This window comes from Rhopalosiphum padi, chromosome 3, assembly GCF_020882245.1.
Source record: "Rhopalosiphum padi isolate XX-2018 chromosome 3, ASM2088224v1, whole genome shotgun sequence".
Classification (NCBI taxonomy): Eukaryota; Metazoa; Arthropoda; class Insecta; order Hemiptera; family Aphididae; genus Rhopalosiphum; species Rhopalosiphum padi.
Window position 1 is genome coordinate 61226033 of NC_083599.1, and position 14083 is coordinate 61240115.

Here is a 14083-nt window from a genome sequence, read left to right on the forward strand (position 1 = left end):
ATTTCCCCATTGGTTGGTTAAAAAATTAAAAAATCATAAACTGTTTATTATAAAATAAAATGTGTTAAGATAGTAAAAATTAATACTAAATAACATGTTTTGTACACGTCAATGTCAAACTCATAATTATTATATATTTATAATAAATATACATTTTTTTTAATGAGAAAACTGTATATTATTTTATTAATTTTTAGTGGTAGTCCAAAATAGCCTTTACTTTTTAAAGTGAGACATGAAAAGTAAGTATTAGGAAATTATAAAAAATATATCAATCAATTACTATCATTATTTACATATTGTCTGTTGTAGCTTTTATATTATGAAAATTATATTTTCAGGTACCTATATGAAGCTAATAAAAACTAAAGTGATACCACTGTACCTAACTAGTATTCAGTATTAAAATTATTTTAAAATGTATTAAGAAACTTAGAAATGTTCAGTAAAATCTTATTATAATATAATATTATTATTATATTTTTTTTTTCTATTGAAATGTTTTAGATTCTGAACGGAGTGATGAATGTATTGATTTTACAATGATGTGTGTTTTTTTTTTGTGTCTGTCATTACGTTTTGGAGTAGTAATAAACCTTCGATTTTCGACTTCAGCCCCTCTTTGAAAAGGAAAATTCATCTAGTTAGTAATTTAAAGTAGTAGTTTTTAAATGCGCCGGGAAAAACCCTGAAAAAATAACGAAAAATGAGAATTTTTACGCATAACCACTTTTCGACAAAATCGATATTTTGATTTTGCTGTAACTCAAAAAAGAATCATTGTAAATACTTGAAATTTTCACCAAATGTTTATATTAACGTTATCTATTTATGATTAAATTTTCAAAATATTTTTGACTTTTTTTAAGCTACATATAGACAATTGAAATTTTCGACTTTTTAAAGTTTTTTTTCTTGAAATGCCGATAAAAAAAATTTGGCTTTCCAAAAAATCTTTAAAATTTAATACAAGGTTTATTATAAGTTACACTTATCGTAGTAAAAAAAAATCAAAAATCGTTATTCATAATTTTTGTTTATAAGCATTTAAAATTCAAATGTTTACGAAATATATCAAAATCACAACAATTTGCAAGGAATTTTGAAGTTGAAAATTTATAAAATTTTTGTGATTTATACTTAAGGTTCAAACATCCAATAAGTTTTCCTTTAAGTAATTGTAAATAAAAATTCCAGCGTCAATATAGAAAATATTTTATGAGCGTATGAAATTTAATTTTTTACGAAATCGCGTAAAATAACGACATATTACACTTTAAATATAAGTAATAATAATATAATATATCCAACTAATTATCATTGACTGACAAATCATCTCCGTTCAGAATCGTTTTTCGTATACAATGATACCCGTCATTGCATTCAAATTTAACACATCCACACGACCAGTGACCTACTCTCCATCTCTACTATAAGTACAGCAGAGCGATACCCACTTGCCCACTTTTTTTTTTAAAATTTTTATACACATATTGTGTATGTATTTAAACAATTGTTAATTTCAATATTTAGTGTACAAATATTGTCTTCAGATAAAATAATGGTTATCAATCATATAAATATTGTACAATTTTGATGTTGACAAAATTATTTTTTATTTTAGAAAAATTATTCCGATGACACTTAATTTTAGGTAGATGTAGCGGCTACTAAAAATTAAAAACAAATTATAATCTTTAAATGCTGATGGGATTATAGCTTTTTGAAATCAACAATGACATAAGTCTTAATTTATAAATAATAAATATAATTAATAAATTTAGTCAAAAATCTGTTGCCTAAGTTATTTATATTAATTAAAACTTGTATATTTTTTTAGTGTCTTTAGTAGCAGTGTATCATGTTTGTCAATGGTAACCAGCTACGGTCCACAATCAGCCATCAAAATTATGAAACTTGAAGCAAAACTTGACAAAACTTCAAAGGGGGGGAAGCAAATTCGTACTATGACACAATAAATGATAATTATTTCTTTGAGAATACTAATAGAACATATTTATTATATTACTGTATAAGGGGTACCTTTTTATTATGGTTATATTCTATAACTTAAATATTTACTGATAATAATTACTATAAATTATAATTATTTAATATTTACCTATTAAAAGCAATTTACCAAGTCTTAAGGCCTTAAGCGGAGTAAAATCACCATTGATTTGTATATTTTAAATACCTATTAGTACCTATTTATAATTAAAGGTAGTACCTATACTGGCTATTTTTATTTTTGAACAGTAAATAATTACAAATTGAGTCTTTTTGTAATTACAATTCACAACCGTTGTATGACTTAAGTATATGTTTTTATATTTTATGGCAACTATTTTTGATGGCTCGATAATACTTATGGAGTTAAGTTGTTCTAAAATTAAAATAAATCAAACTGGGTTTCATTATGATGATAATTGCAACTGATTACTAACAAATATAAAGTAATAATTTGTTATTACTTATTACTTACTTTAAAAGACAAATATGTTTAAAATAACTACTGGACTCTGAATAGGTTACTTGATTTTAAATTTTAAATTAACATTATTGCGGTGTTATTACAATGTAAACAATATAGGTAATATAAAATTTACATCATTATATGTGTACGAATAAATAGGTACTAATAATAAATTAACTGGAAATGATAATGTTCACTCCTAAAAGCTAATACCTATCTTTTACACATTTTAAGTATAGGTAATTTTTATTTCAGAATTTCAAATAGACGTTTTCTATTAAGAAAAACTTTATGATAAGTACCAATTTTTGAGTTTTTTCTTTTGAGCAGGGATTTTTTACTCTATTAGAACTATTTAAAAGCTGGTTGTAAAATGTATTATTTTTTGAATATTTGTTTAATAGTGGGATATTTTCAACTAGAATACTAGATGTTAAAATAAGCTAATGAAATATTGAAATGGGTTGTTAATTGTTATGTACTTATGTTACTTATATTCATTAAAATGTTAGAACTACCTATTTACAGTTTTACACATGAATTTTCTAGTTGCAAGCAAAGTTCTAAAGAATTAAGACTAGGTCTACCAACAGCATGTATTATGTAACAAATTTTGGTATAAATCTAGTTTAGCGCCACGCAGTTTTCTGAATTTTTTTCTACCTTATTGGTGGGGTTTTTTACGCTGAGACCGATGGTGCAATCAGAATTGAGCGGTAAAATTTAATTTTTGAGTTATAACATTTTGATGTTGTAAATATGTTAAATAACTCAATAGATAATAGGGCACTATATTGTGGTGTTGCATAGCAAATCGAGGGATATTTTCATTTTTAAATGTACGAGCGAGCACTACAAAAAAAAAAAAATGAAAAATTCGCGTAAGTGCGAATAATAAAAAGTGCAAAAAATCAATTTTTGTATGAGGTAATCAACCATGCTCATCAAGATTCGTAAGGTATGAACGTACCACTACACCACACTTGAAGTATCTCGATATTAAACATACTGGGTATTTAAGGATCTGGTTTATAGGGTAAACCAAAAATTTTGATCAGCTGTAACTATTGATTTCCGCCAATTTTTTTTTGCACCCTCATTCTTAAAATATTGATTTATCTAGGTTTCTAAAAAAAAATTCAAAAATTCGCGTGGCCGCTAAACTAGATTTGTTCCCAAATTTTTCTTTGATTTCTTTTTTCTTTTTTATACTTATTGAATTTATTACTGTAGGCAAACGTCATATATTTCTGTAATGGTTTAGATAGAATATTGTTCTTAAAATAAAATTATTTTTGGTTTTAAAATTTTTTATTGAGATTGGTGTTTTGGGTATAATATGTTATATTTTTAAATAAATAATCAAAAAATATACCTTGTTTATTATTATCACAAATGTACTAAGTATAGTAAAAATCCAAATTTGAAATTTCCTCAGTCTTATTTTATTTGTATGTAACAATAAGTACATAACTTTTTATTTTTTAATGCACAATTATTTGAAAGTGTGCAGTTAGTATTAATTCTATTAAGTAAATTTATTTCTAAATATTCAAAAAAAGCATATTTAATTCGAATATAACAGTCAAACTTAAAATAATATAACTTAAGTCTAAAAACTCTTTAAAGTTTATATAGTATTTTATATATAAATAATGATTTACAATTTCTTTATTTACTTATATATTCTTAACATTAAATTATAGGGAGCAATGGAGAGAAAAAATCAAATGTTGGAGTGGGCACTTGCCCACCCTGGCCCCCGTGTAGCGCCACCCCTGTCTGCTAGAAATATAATAATTAAGTATATTAAAAACATTACAATAATTATCTAAATTAATATATACTGTATCACTTTGTTTTGATAAATAAATGTTATAAATAAAATATTAAAATAAATTCTATTCACTATAAAAGTAATATAGATTTTAAGAAAATTTTGAACAATTTATCTAAAATTAAACATTTGTCATTTAATGCTACATCATAATGTATTACCTATAGTACTTATATAATAAGAAGAATAAAATATCTACAACAAACAAACTTCAATTGGACGAGTATCACTGATAGTGTATTATAGTGAGTAACTTTGACTAGTAACAACATAAATAAATTATAATCAACCTTTTTATATGTTTATAAAAGAATTTTAAAGTTTATTATTAACTGTATTCAAACATATTAAATTTCATGCCTTTTGAATTATTTGCAATATTTAATTTTTTTTGTACTTTTTAACAATATTTTTTGCTTTTTATAATTACTAACTATCTAAATAATTGTGGTCTGTATAACTAAAACTCAAATTGAAATGCAGTTTTATTTAATGGTTAATACTTTCAAACAAATAATTCAACTTAATCATTAGTATATTATTATTTGTTTTAATTCAACTAACAACAATAGTTTATAAAATATAATTTAATATACAATATACCAGCGATAATAAATGATAAATTATTGGCTAGGTTTCATGCAATTTCGTTCGACTTTTATTTATAATTAATTTAATTTCAACTTTTGTAGAACCATGTAATACAATTTCAAACCTGTTTAGGTATAGGTATTAAAATTTTTATAATTTTTTAAATACAAAATAACTTACTAAATTTCACAACTTTGATAAATTTCGTAAAAATATGATCTTTAAAGTAAACGCTTATAAAAAAAAAATTGTGACTAAAATTTTTAATTTTTTTCAATTATGAAAATATATTTCATAAGTTATACATTTTTATTTGTTATTATAGCCGTCGATAATAAAGGCATCATAATATTATGTAGCATATGCATATTAGTATCTATGTACATAGATTAAATATTAAATATAATAGTATATTTAATCTATGCTATGTATAAGTTGAAGCTTCTATACGTTCTACAACTAACATTTCGCAATACCTAATATCCAATAACTGTTTTAGATACTTACTTGGTGACAGTAGGTAGTAAGTTCTATATTAGTATTATTTTAAAATATATTTTTTTTATTTAATTACTTGATTACCATTGCCATCAACTCTTTCTTCATTGGTTGTAAATTTTTCAATCGGTGTTTTATTTTCCTAGGTGCACTTAACTTATATTTAGTTTTTTCCCAAAAAGCCAGTCGTTACCATTTTGCAAAATATTAAAAAAAAACACTGGAAACTTACAGACAAATGTACTGATCAGCCCCTAGTGTTGAAATGAAATTATTCATAGATCAATAAACATAGGTATAATATTCTTTGTGTTTAAATATATTTTATATTTATATGGGCATTGGTAGTGGTGCTGAACTGATATGTCACGTGGAGCTATGTGTTTACTGTTTATCATATGAATTGAGTTGGTGGGTGAGTGGAACAAAAATTTTAGATTTTACTTCACAAAAAATGTCTGAGTTCGGCGTCACTGGTGACAAATATATATTGTAGCCCATGGGTGATAAAACTCTTAATTCGGCCCTGTATATAGATATACAGATGCATAGATATTTAAAGTTACTTTCATCTCCCCCCATAACATAGAGGTATCATCATCACGATCGATAGCAAATTGACCTATACGGAAAATATATTACAACATACTGGCAATTAATTAATATTGAATACAAAAGGACTGTCTCACACCAGTCATACCTGTCCAGCTGTAATGCAAATTACAGAATCTGTATTGACATTTTAAACACATAAATAAATACTTAATGGATATCATAATTAATAATAAAGCAAAAAAATTAAGTTTTATTCTTAAAAAAATTAAAAACCGGAATGAAATCGAAATAAACAAAAATATTTTTACTTATGAATGTAATACCTACCTATATTATAATTAATATTTATTTTTTTAATTAATCAACTTAATAATATTATTTACATAAAGTCATAATGCGTCAAATTAAAAATGTAATCAAACCTATTTTATCTTTTTTAAATCATTTAATACCTTTGTAAATACTAAAAAACAAAAAGTAATTTATTTTAAATAATAATAAAAAATTTAATACACCTCGTGTCAAAACTAATGGAAAATAATAAGATATACTAATACCTAAGTACTAATACAATTTTCATTCTTTTTTATTTCATAAAATGTTTGAGGTATTACTTCTACTCAAACTGTCTCAAAGTGACAGCCATCATTTACTGTTGTTGAATAGCATTGTATTGTAACAATTATTTTATCGAATTAATATATATATATTTAATATATTAATTGTTTTACCAATAATCCTCATAATTAATACAAACAATTATTATATCTGTAATGTTAATCAGCTTATCTATATTTTAGAAAAAATGTTTCATTATTTCGAATTTAGTCATGACGTTATCACTTTATCAATGTTACCTATGTATTTTTATATTTTTATACAGATATATTATATTTTGTGTGATTTTGTATTAAATTTTTAAGTATTTCTATTTTCTACCAATAAAATAATTTTAAATCGATATTTATAAAAAAAAAAACTGGAACATTTTTAAAACATTAAGATGTTTATTGTTTATTATAGAAGTATATTTGAAATACCTATTTTGAAAATGTTACCGTAAATACTAAATAAGAAACGATGATATAAATATTTGGTTAAAATTTCAAGTATCAATGAAAAATCGAAGCATTTTATCAATAATTTATTGTGTTTAGTACACTAAAAAAAACACATCATTATAAAATCGATACATTCATAGCTCCGCTTAGAATTTAAAATGTACAATTATTTATAAATTTATGAGTTTTATATATTTTGAGAAAGAAATGCAATAATTTGCATGAATTTATGTAATTTAAATATTGTAAATGAAGGATAACAATTTTAATTACTTCGTAGTATTTCAAAAAAATATTGTTTGTAAAGTTTTGAAACTCTTGTATAAGTATATAATTAGTATATTTCTACAATTATATTTTATACACACAATAACATTTTCAATTTTTTTATTAATTTACACTAACGCAGTGGCGTAGTCAGGATTTTTTTTCGTGGAGGGGGAGGGGGCAAATCAATTTTTGTAGTGATTTTCATCGACCATTAAAAATTAAAATAGTTTTTAAATTTTCTTAATATTTCGGGGGGGGGGAGTCCTCTTAGCCTGCTACTGAACTAACGTATAACTAATTTTAAATAAATTACTATAATAGCCATGTATAATATATATAGATATAGGGCTACAAACCATCTTCGCTGAGAATCGTTTTTCTGTATATAAAGATTTATCATTGTATTCAAACACATATAATTACAATGGCTTAATGCTCAATGACGAGGTTTATTTGATACCTATACTGTAGGTACAGTAAAGCAGTTACCTACTCTCCCCCATTTTAAACATAACCATCATATAATTATTTAGAGATACAAGATTAATCATACTATAGAATAAGTTGTGACGGTCTTAACGGCTTTTCCAACTACCTAAGTACCAAACTATACACACATTGTTTTTACAATACTCATAAACCATCATCAAAAATAATACCTATTAATATTTTAACTATATATTTTTATTATAGAATAAATATGTAAATATGATACCTACTGGTTGTGATAAAAAAATATGTAGTTTTGAAATTTTTTTATAAAATGCATTGTAGATTTAGGTATTTTAAATGTTTTCATTTTAATTCATTTATACGCTACAGTTGATTATATTTATTATAAGTTCAAATACATCCAGTCCAATGATTGGCGGTAACCGCTATAATGAGATATGAAACGGGGCGTATTATATTAGATATTATGAAAAATAAAACAACACTTATAAATTAATTGTAATTTTATTGTACATGCACGATTCACGTTCAACGGTTAAACACATAAATACATACACAATGTCACAATTTATTATACATAATACATATTATACTCTATCCATATTCCATATTAATATATTATATAATATAACAATAAATATAAATATTAAAATATATAAAAGTCAGTGCCTTGTATAATTATACGCGTGACACAACGTATAAGTAAAAATAGACGTAGCCACGCCACACGCGTATTTATAACGAACGGAGATGAATTCGTGTATTATATTATTATTAGGTATACATATTATAATCGCTTCGAACGCTCTGACCTTCGAGTTCAATTAAAATCTGCTGAAAAAATAGTTTTTTACATAATCTAAAGTACCTACCTTGTTAAAAAGCAAAATGTTTCTAAAAAATTATATTATATTATATTATATTTTTTTTTCATTATCATTTTTTTAATAAAATATTGAACTATTTTCAAAAACTTCATACTTCAAAGTATTTTCTGAAATAAAGAGTGTCTTATGTTAAACAGTTCACTCCGTATATATTTTTTTTATTAAAGGCCAAACATTTCATACCGCTTTGAAATGAACACGTTTATGCTTTAGGTACTCATTTCTAGTATATAGATACACTGTTTTATAAGATAAAATGTATCTATACCTACGATATTATAAAATATATCGTAGGCAGTTTTAAGATGTAAAATGCATTTATTTTTCCAAAATATGGTTAATTTTACGACAACGTAATTTATTAGGCAAAATTTAATTATAATAATGACATCGAATTTACAAAAGTCAAGTTTACGCAATAATAAATGGTCTTTGAACAAAATGAAGTAATAATAACATTATTATAAAACGGAAAATTAGAACAAGACACATTTGATACGGTAATGTGTACTCATAAGTCAATATATATTATATACATTTTATTAAATATTATAATATTATGACTACCGATTGCAGCCTAGCTGTATCTGTATACTATATAGTGGGCACTGATTAATTACATATTAGTCATACTACTCATACTATAGTATGGCACTATAATGGCAGTAATCACAAAATATTATCGTCAAGATAACATAATATTATATTATTTTGTTGAATAAGTAGGCGTTATTTAACTGCAAACTATTATAGAGGAGTATACACAGATGTTATGACACTATAGATGTTTATTGTACATGTACTGATTTATATATATATTTTTAATTGTATATCGAATTATTTATTTTAAACTCCAATGATACGCGTATAATATCAAATTATACTAGTCATTAGCACTTGTCTGTCTGGTTTTAGAAAACTATAAAGCTACATAATAATATGATGTGACTTATTCATCATAATATTAATAATGTTATATGTATAATTGACGACATTATTATAGTACCATTGGCGCCGTTAAATATAGTAACATGGATTGAAATTTAAAAATGTATAGATTATAATGAACATAATATATAACATTGTATAGCTAAACGGTATAAATAATAACACGATATTTGCAGTTATTAAAAATTTACCAGATATATTACTTTACCTATCATATAATAATATAATAATATAATACTGTTTTGTGTCATGACGTGTATTCGCTCTCCAATTCATACGACAAAGAGTACTATCTGTACCTTATTCTCATGTACACAGAGGAATCATAGTCATTAGAGTGCAAATCAATTGGTATTATAGGAATAAAAAATTGGAATGTTTTTTTTCGTAAACGACACCTTACAATTATAATTTTGGCTTAGAGCCATAGTAAATATACTTTATAATATAGATGTCTATGTACCTAGGTCAATAAGTAAACCGTAAAGTGTGTAATAGACTACTGCACGTCTGCATTCGTTAAAGTATAAACAGCAGGGCCTGATTTAGACATTTTGTGGCCTTAGGTGAAATAAAAAAATGTGGCTCCTCATTGCTAACAGTAGCGTATATAGGCATATAGCCATAGCCCCACACCCTCCACAAATGAGTTGTATAAAACAAAATAATAATTTATTACAATTTATTATTTACCTACTTATACATTTTCACAAACATAATTATAATGTTATATATTTTTTTACCTCTACAGGCTACAGATTTCTTGTACCTATTATTTTCGTTTACATTTTACGCTGATAAGGATTAATTATTTTATTTTGTTGAAATATTATATGTTTCTTATATTTATTTTATATGATGATAGTATTACTCTAAAAAAAAAAAAATAGAAGGTTCATAAAAATCCGAGGCCCTCTAATAACGGAGGCCATAGGCAGTTGCCTATTATTTTGCCTAATGGTAAATATGGCCCTGGTAAACAGACAACAGTACAGTATGTCAAAATACAGAAACACTATTGCAGTCGTTATTTCGATGAATTATAAAACACCCGTTAATTATTATTAGTTATATTCGTACATCGCAGAAACTAATTTTTTAAAGTAGTGTGTATGTACCTATTGTTTTATTTAAAACTGTCACATGTGGCCTGTGCCCTGATAGCTGTTATGTTCAATAATAGCTAACTATATAAGTGGAAAGCCTAACATTTAAATTATAAAATGTAGCAGTTAACTAGCCAACTAGGTTAGGCATAAATGAATAATAGGTAAGTAGATACATTAAAGTACTACAATAATATTCGTTTTATACAATATTATTAGAACTCTTGATTCTTGAATGCAATCTTAACATGAATTCATTAATGGTCGCCATAATCGTTAACGATTTGCATTGATTTAATAATCCAATTTAAAGTGACCTGCTGTTCGCCCTCGCCACCCCTTTCTTACACAAGTATAACATACTACCTTCGATTTTTGGGGGGATAAGCCCCCTATAAGACCCCCACCTATCTCCACATATGGTAAGAAGGTTGTTTATATTGAGATAAAAATGTAATTGTTAGCGAGTGGTTTTTTTTATTATAGACCGGTCAAAACTTTTACCCCCTCCTCTTAAAAGCTAAAATGACGCCACTGTGCTAATGTAAGTAAAGTGTAAGTACACTTAGTGAGCAAGTCAAATAATAATTATTAGATGGTATATCTATCTAGTAAATACCTATACCTTTTATACTTACTTTACAGTCCGAAAATTGTATGCCTTTAAAAAGTTGAGTTTCCTGTCAAAATATTTCATTTAAGTTAATTGTATTGGTAAATGGTAATGGTTAAATAATTAGGTATATAAGTATAGGTATTGTATTATGTATTATAATAAATAAGTATTAGTAGTACCTATTACATTTAGTCGTATAGTGGTTTATAAAGTTAACATATAGATGAAACGGATATAAAAGTAGAAAGTATGTAGGATTGTTCGCTTTGTCTGGTTTACAATCGAGTTTACGAAGAAAATAAACATTTTAAATGAATTATGAAGTGTTGAAGTTTCTGATATCTTGAAATATGGTTTTTTCTTATCAAAATATATACATATACATTGTATAAAATTTATATGTATTATAAATTAATAATTATTACCATCTACTTCTTAAGATATATATATATCTTCGTTCAATGATGACGTAAGAACGGCTATCAAATGAATAACTGTTAATTGACCAACAATTTATTAAAATGCGATTATTTATCTTTCTGTAGATAAGTTTTTTTAAATTTATTTTTGTTTTGTATGTAGTATATTAGTTAAATACCTATGTCGGAAAAAATATGAAATAAATGAAGTAAATCGTGTGTACATCGATTAGTTTATGATTTTCTATAATCCATAGATACAGCTAAGTTGCAAGGTTGCCTCTCGTGAACTTAGTAGACCCAAAGTACTAAAATCCTTGGTACACAAGTTAGCAGTACACTGTACACCATTGAGATTTCCGTCAATTCATATCTGAAGCTCTTATCCACATATAATGAGGTACCTATTGGCTATTAAAGCCCTAAAGCTCAAAGGTATAATACTTTGTGTCTCTGTGTCAAATAATTATATTTTAACATTGTTTATGTTTAAACATTTAATTACATATTATGTTTAGTGTCTAAATTATTGTCTTGTATAGTTGTATACCTAAACCTAACATAAGTATCCTTAATACTTTTAATACAATTTGTTAATATTTCCAAGTTCCAACTACATATCAGGTAGATTCACAATTCACATACACTTATATAAATAAATTTTCAAGATTGTGGTATGTTTTTGTTATTCATTAAAATGTTGAACAATAGGTACTTTTAATTATTTATTCAAAAAGTTGTATAACATGTTTTAATTTGTAAAAAAATGTTATGTTGGAGTGGAGTTCATCAATAAAATAAAGGAGTTTTGTATAGGCAATTATTTTAGCTTGTTTTTAAGTTTTGACTTGTGTTTGTGAAAAGTAAATAGACATGTTCAAAGACTCAAGATCAAATTCAAATAAGTAAGTTAGATCTTTAAAAATTCAATTTTATAAATAATAGGTAACATATTGTTCACAATTTTTGTTAAATTTGGGTGTCTGATTTGATAGCAAATTAATTTTTTAGTACCTAGGTACCTTCCTAATTACTTATTAGCTTTAACTATAAACAAAATGTTTTAATAGCTTAAGATTAAATTAATCAAAGTTGTAATGATTTCCTTCTTAAATATACATTTAAACTTGCTCTATATTTAGAATAACTATACATTGATATTATTAGGATTTAGGGATAATGGATTTGGTTATAGCATATGCATGTACGGATGATAAACACATTAAAATATAGGGTGTGGCCCTATTAATAAATAATTTAACTTCAATAGAGCAATACATTTAGGTTATGAGAAAATTGAAGAAATTAATTAAGTTTTAAGATAAGTATTTTTTTAATAATACTATTGTCCAGAATATTAAGCTATCTAACTAATATAATTATACAAATAAATATGAAGTTAATATTTTATATAAATTCTCTTCAAATAATAAAGACAATTTTATTTCAAATTTCAATAAATGAAAATGTTTTTTTTTCAATTATGTGTTATTTTTACCGGAGAATATACTTTCTTATTTTGTCTCAATTAATATTAATAATTATTTATTATATTGAAATTTATTGAAATATTAACTCTGAAAATAAATAGATGGATACATTTTGTTTATAATTTGTACAAATTGTATGCATTTGAATAAAATATATGAAAATAAGTAGTTGCTAAAAATGTTATGTATATTTATTATTTATTAAGCTAAAAGATTTGAGTAAAAACATTTTTTATAATTTTTATCTCAAATACAATCATGTAATTCTCTACTCTCATGTTATAGGAAGAATATGATTATAATGACAAAGTTAAAACTTTCACTTAATTCTTAAAAATATATAAGATATTAATATATTATTAGTACATACCAGCTAGCTGCCTCCTTCTTTGCTTTAGGTCTAGTAATTATCACTACATAATCAATATGTTTACAATAAGCTATATTCATAATTCTTAAAATTAAAATATTCAAATGTAATTTTTTTATCTAATATTATTGTCCATTTTTGATAAAAATTAGAATGTTTTATATTTTTTAAACAGTATTTGATAATAAATATATTTTACTATTCTCTTAAAGCAATAAAAAATTTAATTAGGTCACTAAAAAAAATTGATTTAATTTAATAAATGTCAAATTGTATTCAAAAGTCAAAACAGTTTATTTTATAAGCAATACTATAATAGTCCTATTAAGCCAATTTATTTTATATTGTGAAGGGACTACTAGATAGTCTAAATATTATTTCCTGTTAACTTAAAATTGTTTTGTAACCTACAGACAACAGTAATACAAACAAATTTAACTTCTTTAATATATCCATTCTGTCTAACAAAGTAGTAGTATATTATTTATATCAATAACAACACAATA